Source organism: Carassius auratus, unplaced genomic scaffold, assembly GCF_003368295.1.
Source record: "Carassius auratus strain Wakin unplaced genomic scaffold, ASM336829v1 scaf_tig00216042, whole genome shotgun sequence".
NCBI lineage: Eukaryota > Metazoa > Chordata > Actinopteri > Cypriniformes > Cyprinidae > Carassius > Carassius auratus.
In genome coordinates, this window is record NW_020528375.1 from 55,001 (window position 1) to 62,400 (window position 7,400).

Sequence of the window (7,400 nt, forward strand, 5' to 3'; positions counted from 1 at the left end):
AGCAGCGGAGAGTGCAAAGTGGAGGATCAGGGAGAAGGGAGGAGAAGAATATGCAAGAGCGAGAAAAAGAGTATGCAAAGGAGGCAACAATGATTGTAAACGTGGCAGAGGTGGATGGGGGGAAAGCAGAAGATGTGATAGTCGCTTTGATTGCAAAGGTAGGAGTGACAAAAGTATTGGCTGTGAGGCCAAGATTGAATAAGGAATTTGAAATAACTTTGGAAAATGAGAGTTGCTGTGAAAGCCTAAAGGAAGGTTTAATGGTCAAAGGAACCCAGTGTGAGGTGAGAAGTTTAAGCACAAGAGAGTGTATCGTCTCCTTTATGCATCTACCATGTTACATAACAGATGAAGAGATCAAAAGTAAGCTGAATATGTGGGGCGTCTCTGCGACATCGGAGATCAGAAGAAGACTATATCCAGGTATGAGCATCACAGATGGGACTCGCTACGTCAGGGTTAAATTCCCTAGTGACGTCACCTCTCTCCCATATAGCACACGTTTTGAAACTGCAGAGGGGGCACAGTATTTCAGAGTGATACATGACAGACAGGTTAAGATCTGTCGTCTATGTAGGGGTCCGGGGCATGTAATGAAAGACTGTCCCGAGTTTAGGTGCCGAGACTGTGACGAGCTGGGACACTTTGCCAGAGAGTGTGATGCGGTGAGATGCCCCGACTGTAAGAAGGTGTTGGTGAAATGTGAGTGCTGGATGGGGGCTGAGGAGGACGAGGAAAACAATATGGAAGCAGAGGAAACACAAAGTGAAGAGGAGGAAGAGGAGAAGCAAATGGAAGAAAGGGAGCAAGATGAAGGGGAACAAGCTGGAAGGACAGTGAGGAGTGAAGGCAGAAAAGAACAAGAGGGCAAGAATCTGGTGGCGAAAGAAGAAGAACAGGAAGCTTTGGAGAGCCAGGAGGAACAGGACGAGATGGAGGAAGACCATGGGGAGGTCAATAAGCAAGTCGAGGAAAAGGGGACAACAAGAAGACGTCTTTTGAAGGTAGAACAAAACCATGAGCAAGCCAAAAAAAGACATGTGATGATAATGGAAACTGGGGATACAGAAGTAAAGGGAGTGGAGTGGGACCAAAATAGGTATGAGACATTGTCGGCGAAGGGGGACGATGGGGAATGAGGAAGAAGAGGTGGATTCTTTTTTGTATGTTTTTGAGCATTGCAACCATTAATGTTCGTGGGTTATTGGATCAAGTGAAATTTGAAAGACTGAAAGAAGTTTGTAAGAGGGCAAATGTATTAATGATTCAAGAGACAAATTGGAGGGATGATGTAATGACTGAGTTCAAAAAGAAATGGAAAGGGGATGTTTTATGCAATCATGGAGATGGAAGAAAAGGGAGAGGAGTAGCAATCTTAATAAAAAAAGGGGTGTGTGAAGAGGTACGAGAAGTGTATAATGATGAAGAGGGGAAATGTCTGGCGGTGGAAATAGAGGATGGTGGAGGGGAAAAAGTCATTTTATGTAATGTACATGCTCCTGTTGTAGAAAAGGAAAAGGTTGATTTCTTTAAGAAATTGAGGACTAGTATGGAAAAATGGAAGAGGTTTGTAATAATTGGAGATTTTAATACGACTTTTAGCAAGATGGATTTAGCAGAGGGAATGGTCTTTAAATCAGATGGAGGGAGGAAAGAGCTGAAGAGTATAATGGAAGAAAATGATTTAGTGGATATATGGAGAGCAAGAAATGAAGGTATCAGGGAATTCTCAAGAGAACAAGTGGTTAAAAAATGTATGTGCGCAAGCAGAATAGATTTTGCAATATGTAAAAAAGATTTTATGAATGTGGTGGATAATATTTATTATAAAAAAACGTCATTAAGTGATCATAAAGTTGTATGGGTGCGGATTGATTTGAGTGGAATGAAGAGAGGGCCAGGGTTATGGATTCTAAATACGGAATTTTTAAAGGAAATTAGTTTTAAAAAAGGAGTAGAAGAAGTAATAAAGGAAGAACAGAAAGATCAATTGTACAAAGAAGATAAACGAATATGGTGGGATAATGTTAAATATAGAATTGGGAAGTATGCAAAAAACTTTGGTAAAATGATGAAGAGGGTAAGGAATCTTGAAGAAAATAAAATAAGAAAGGAGTTGAAAGATATTCTGAATGAGGGAGGGGAAAATGTGGAAAGAATCTTAGTATTAGAAAAAAAGCTTAAGGAAATAGAAGAAAGACATTTTAGAGGGGAGGTGATAAGAAGCAGGGCAAAATATGAAGTAGAAGGGGAAAAATGTACAAAGTTTTTCTTTAATCTTGAAAAAAGTAGACAGAGAGAAGGAATGATTAAGGAGATCAAAAGAGAAAGTGGTGAGATGGTAAAAGAAACAGAAGAGGTTTTAAAAGAAATAACGGAATTTTATAAGAAGCTGTTTAGCAAAGGAAAAATTGAAAAAACAGAAAAAGAATTTTTGATTGGGAAAATTGAGAAAAAATTAGATATGGATAATAAAAAAATGAGTGATGAGGGGATAAAAAAAGAAGAAATTGAATGCGCCATAACGCAATTGAATAATGGAAAAAGTCCTGGAAGAGATGGGCTGTCAGGGGAGTTCTACAAACATTTTAAGGAAGTGTTGACACCAATTTTAAAGGAAGTATATGATGAGATATTTGAAAAGGAAGAAACAAGTCATTTAATGGGGATTGGGGTAATTAAATTAATTTTTAAGAAGAGGGGGGATAAGAATGATTTGAAAAACTACAGGCCAATAACCATGCTAAATACAGACTATAAAATTTTAGCAAAGATATTAGCAAACCGTTTGAAGAAAATTCTACCAAACATTATTGAAACAAACCAGGCATATGCTATCGAAGGAAGGGATATTACAGACACAGTGTGTAGTATAAGAGATGTAGTGAGCTATATGGTGGAGGGAAGGAAAAAGGGATATGTTATAAGTCTAGATTTAGAAAAAGCCTTCGACAGAGTCGAGCATGAATTCTTGTTTGCAATTCTTGAAAAGTTTGATTTTGGGCAAAATTTCATAAAATGGTTGAGGATTTTATACAAGGGGGCAAAAAGCCAAATAAAATGTAATGGGTTTTTAACTGGAGCTTTCAGTATCTCAAGGTCTATAAGACAAGGCTGTCCTTTGTCAGCCCAATTATATAGTTTAGTGGCAGAATCCCTGGGGCTAGCAATAATGGGGGAAAAGGAAATCAAAGGAGTGGTCTTAAGAGATAATGAAGAACTACAAAAAGTATATCAATACGCAGATGACACAACACTAATAGTAAAGGATGTCAAAAGTGTTAAAAAAGCAATGGAAATATTGCAAAGGTACTGCAAAGGATCTGGGGCCAAAATTAACGTACAGAAAACAGTTTATATGAATATTGGTGATGGGGAGAACATTCAAAGCCTATTTCCTTTTAAAGAAGAAGAAGGCTTAAAGGTGTTAGGAATCAGGATAGGGAAAAATGAACGAGAAATGAGGGATATGATGTGGGATGATGTGATTGGAAGGATGGAGAGAGTTTTAAATTTCTGGAAAATGAGGGAACTAACATTGAGGGGGAAGGTGTTAGTACTGAATGCCTTAATGCTATCGAAAATGTGGTATGTGTTGAGTGTTACACCGATGCCAAGGTGGATAAGTAAAAGAATAAAAGCGGCTGTTTTGAAATTTCTATGGGATTCAAAACCATCAAAGGTAGCGTACGAGACAATAATAGGAGATGTGAAAGATGGAGGGTTGGGTTTGCAGGATCCAGAATTAAAGAAAAAGAGTTTTAGAGTTAAGATAGTGAGAAAATTTTTGAGTGAAGAAAATCAGGCACAATGGCCAGAGTTAATGAATTTGTTTTTAAACAAATGTGGAAATATGAATATTGGAGCAGATATTTTATGGATGAAATTGAAGCAAAATATGATTTTCGGAATTCCAGAATTTTATATAGAAGTATTGGAAGCATGGGGAGAATTTAAAATAAATGTGGGCATAAAGCCTAGAAGAAGAGAAGAAATGCTAAATCAACCTTTGTTCTTAAATGATAATGTTTTATATAAAGGAAAAGAACTGTATTTTAAACAGTGGATTAAAGCTGGGTTCAAGAGAGTGAAAGATGTTTTATACGAAGTAAAAGAAGGATTCTTTCCATTCCAAGCAATTGTGGATGAGGTGAGAGAGGTGGAGGATGATGTAAATGTGAAAATTTTGGAAAAGCAATATGAACAGGTAAAGGAAGCAATCCCTGGACAATGGACAAGGATGATTGAGGGAGGAAATGGAAATGAAGGGGACAAGATGAAGGTATTTATGAAAGAGAAGGGAGAAGAAATCTCTTTTAATCAAAGTTCAGTGAAAGAGTTTTATGTGTTTTTCAGGAGTTTAGTATTTAAAGAGCCGGTGGCTGTTAAATTTTGGGAAAAAGTGTTTAACGATTTTGATAAGAGGATGTTATGGAAAAATCTGGGAAAATGGTACATGGATGCGAGAATGGAAAACTTAGAGTTTTGTATAAGACATAACATAATATTTTCAGAGCTAAAGTTGTACAAAATGGGATTAACCGAAAATGCCATGTGTAAAGTGTGTTTGATAAAAGAGGAAGGAATTTTGCATATATTTTTGTCATGTACGGAGTTACAAGCTTTTAAACTGAAAATGAAAAATTTGGTAAAAGAATTGTTGGGGGATAAAGGGGATGAAATTGAGAATGAACAAATCTGGAGTTGTATGTTCTTATTTGGAGTTAACATAGACTGTGAAAAACGGAATGTGATAAATATATTCTTGACTGTTGGGAGGTTTATAATATGGCAGAGAAGGAATTTTGCAAGAAAGGAAAAGAAGAAGTTGGATTTGTGGTCTAGTTTTAAAAGGAAATTGGAAGATTATATAAAGACATTAGAGGAATACTTTAAGAGTGAGGGGAAGATGCAGATACTTGATAAGTTGATAGGGAAAGATAATCCATTTATTAAAAAGACATTGAATGGATTAGAATTGAATTTAGAAAAGAGAGGTGAGGTCTGATAAATATGTGAAGGTTGACAAAAGTGCATAATTGAATGTATGCTTGTATATGAATGTAAATATAAATAAAAAAAAAAAAAAAAAAAAAAAAAAAAAAAAAAGCACGCCCGATCTCGTCCGATCTCGGAAGCTAAGCAGGGTCGGGCCTGGTTAGTACTTGGATGGGAGACCGCCTGGGAATACCAGGTGCTGTAAGCTTTTGCTTTTCCTTCAGCCAAGGCTCAGCTATCATTCTAGTTCCTTTACACTTTTATACGGATTAGCTGCTTCTTTTTTGTCTGTTTTCTCTTTCTCTGTGCCATCTTTCTGCTTACGGTGTCACAAAGGACAGCTCAGCCTCGTCATTCTTCCTTTCTCCTGCAGGAGGCGATAGACGGCCCTTTTCTCTGTCTCTATTACAAACTCTTGAGCGCCGCGTGCTCTTTTGGAAATGACACCCCTCTCTTCAGTTTGAGACGGAGCTTCCCAAATTTGATTGTCATCCGAACCCCTTAGTGGTAAACTACACAGGAGATGCACCCTCTTAGATTTAAAGTTCATTTTCAAATAAATTAACAAAAAACACATTCTCATGTTCATTTTTTCACTGATGTTGGTGTGGGATCAAATTATTTGCAATTAAACAAATGACATATTTCAGCTTTTTTGGTACTTTTTCATTACTTGGAACAGGACAAGAGTTTTTTATCATCTAAAAAAAAAAAAAAAAAAAAAAAAAAAAATTCATTAAACTCATCAGCAAATATTGTTTCATTGTAGGAAAATATAGGCATGCCCTTTCTGTTTTTAAAATCACTAAATTCACCCCAAATTACCTGCACTCAAAGTGCATCACCACAATATTTTATTTTATTTTATTTTAATAGGTTTGGTTTTATTTTAACAAGATGACATTTACTTCCACTCAAAGTGCCTCAACGCAATATTGATTGTATTTATTGCTATTAATTTTATTAATTAATTTAAACATTTTGGTTTAATTTAATTTAACCAGGCTTGAAATTCCTGTTTTAAAATCACTAAATTCATCCCCAAATTACCTGCACTCAAAGTGCATCACCACAATATTTTATTTAATTTTATATTATTTTATTTTATTTTATTTCAATAGATTTGGTTTTATTTTAACCAGATGACATTTACTTCCACTCAAAGTGCCTCAACGCAGTATTGATTGTATTTATTGCTATTAATTTTATTAATTAATTTAAACATTTTGGTTTAATTTAATTTAACCAGGTTTGAAATTTCTGTTTTAAAATCACTAAATTCACCCCAAATTACCTGCACTCAAAGTGCATCACCACAATATTTTATTTAATTTTATATTATTTTATTTTATTTTATTTCAATAGATTTGGTTTTATTTTAACCAGATGACATTTACTTCCACTCAAAGTGCCTCAACGCAGTATTGATTGTATTTATTGCTATTAATTTTATTAATTAATTTAAACATTTTGGTTTAATTTAATTTAACCAGGTTTGAAATTTCTGTTTTAAAATCACTAAATTCACCCTAAATTACCTGCACTCAAAGTGCATCACCACAATATTTTATTTTATTTTATTTTAATTGTTTTGGTTTTATTTTAACCAGATGACATTTACTTCCACTCAAAGTGCCTCAACGCAATATTGATTGTATTTATTGATATTAATTATTTTAAACATTTTGGTTTAATTTAATTTAACCAGGTTTGAAATTTCTGTTTTAAAATGACCAAATTCCCCCCAAATTACATTCAATTTAAAGTAAGCGCAGTATTTGTTTACTTTTATTTAATTCAATTTCAACCAGAAGACATTTCTGATGTTAAAGTTGAGAAACAGGCCCCCATTACTTCCACACAAAGCGCGTCACCGCGCGACATTTATCTTTTGTGAATGTATTTATTCATTAAAATGCATATTTTTTATTGTTACTTATTTCTTTCCCTTAATTTAGCTCATATTAAAAAAGAGAGAAGACTTTTAAAAGACTTGGAAAAAACTTTGAGTGGAAAAGGATCTGTTTCTCTTTGGCCTGCCTGTGTGTCTTCTTTAAATAGGTCGCTCTAGACTGTTGTACTCGCTTACGGCCATACCACCCTGAGCACGCCCGATCTCGTCCGATCTCGGAAGCTAAGCAGGGTCGGGCCTGGTTAGTACTTGGATGGGAGACCGCCTGGGAATACCAGGTGCTGTAAGCTTTTGCTTTTCCTTCAGCCAAGGCTCAGCTATCATTCTAGTTCCTTTACACTTTTATACGGATTAGCTGCTTCTTTTTTGTCTGTTTTCTCTTTCTCTGTGCCATCTTTCTGCTTACGGTGTCACAAAGGACAGCTCAGCCTCGTCATTCTTCCTTTCTCCTGCAGGAGGCGATAGACGGGCCTTTTCTCTGTCTCTATTA

General features: G+C 35.6%; 1 non-coding gene across 1 annotated transcript; it reads left to right on the forward strand.

Annotated features, from left to right (window-relative positions):
- Window positions 1-7,081: 7,081 nt before the first annotated feature.
- On the forward strand, window positions 7,082-7,200 carry LOC113096935 (5S ribosomal RNA). Its single transcript, XR_003288741.1, has one exon. It is a non-coding gene; the product is annotated as a 5S ribosomal RNA (ribosomal RNA).
- Window positions 7,201-7,400: the final 200 nt, after the last annotated feature.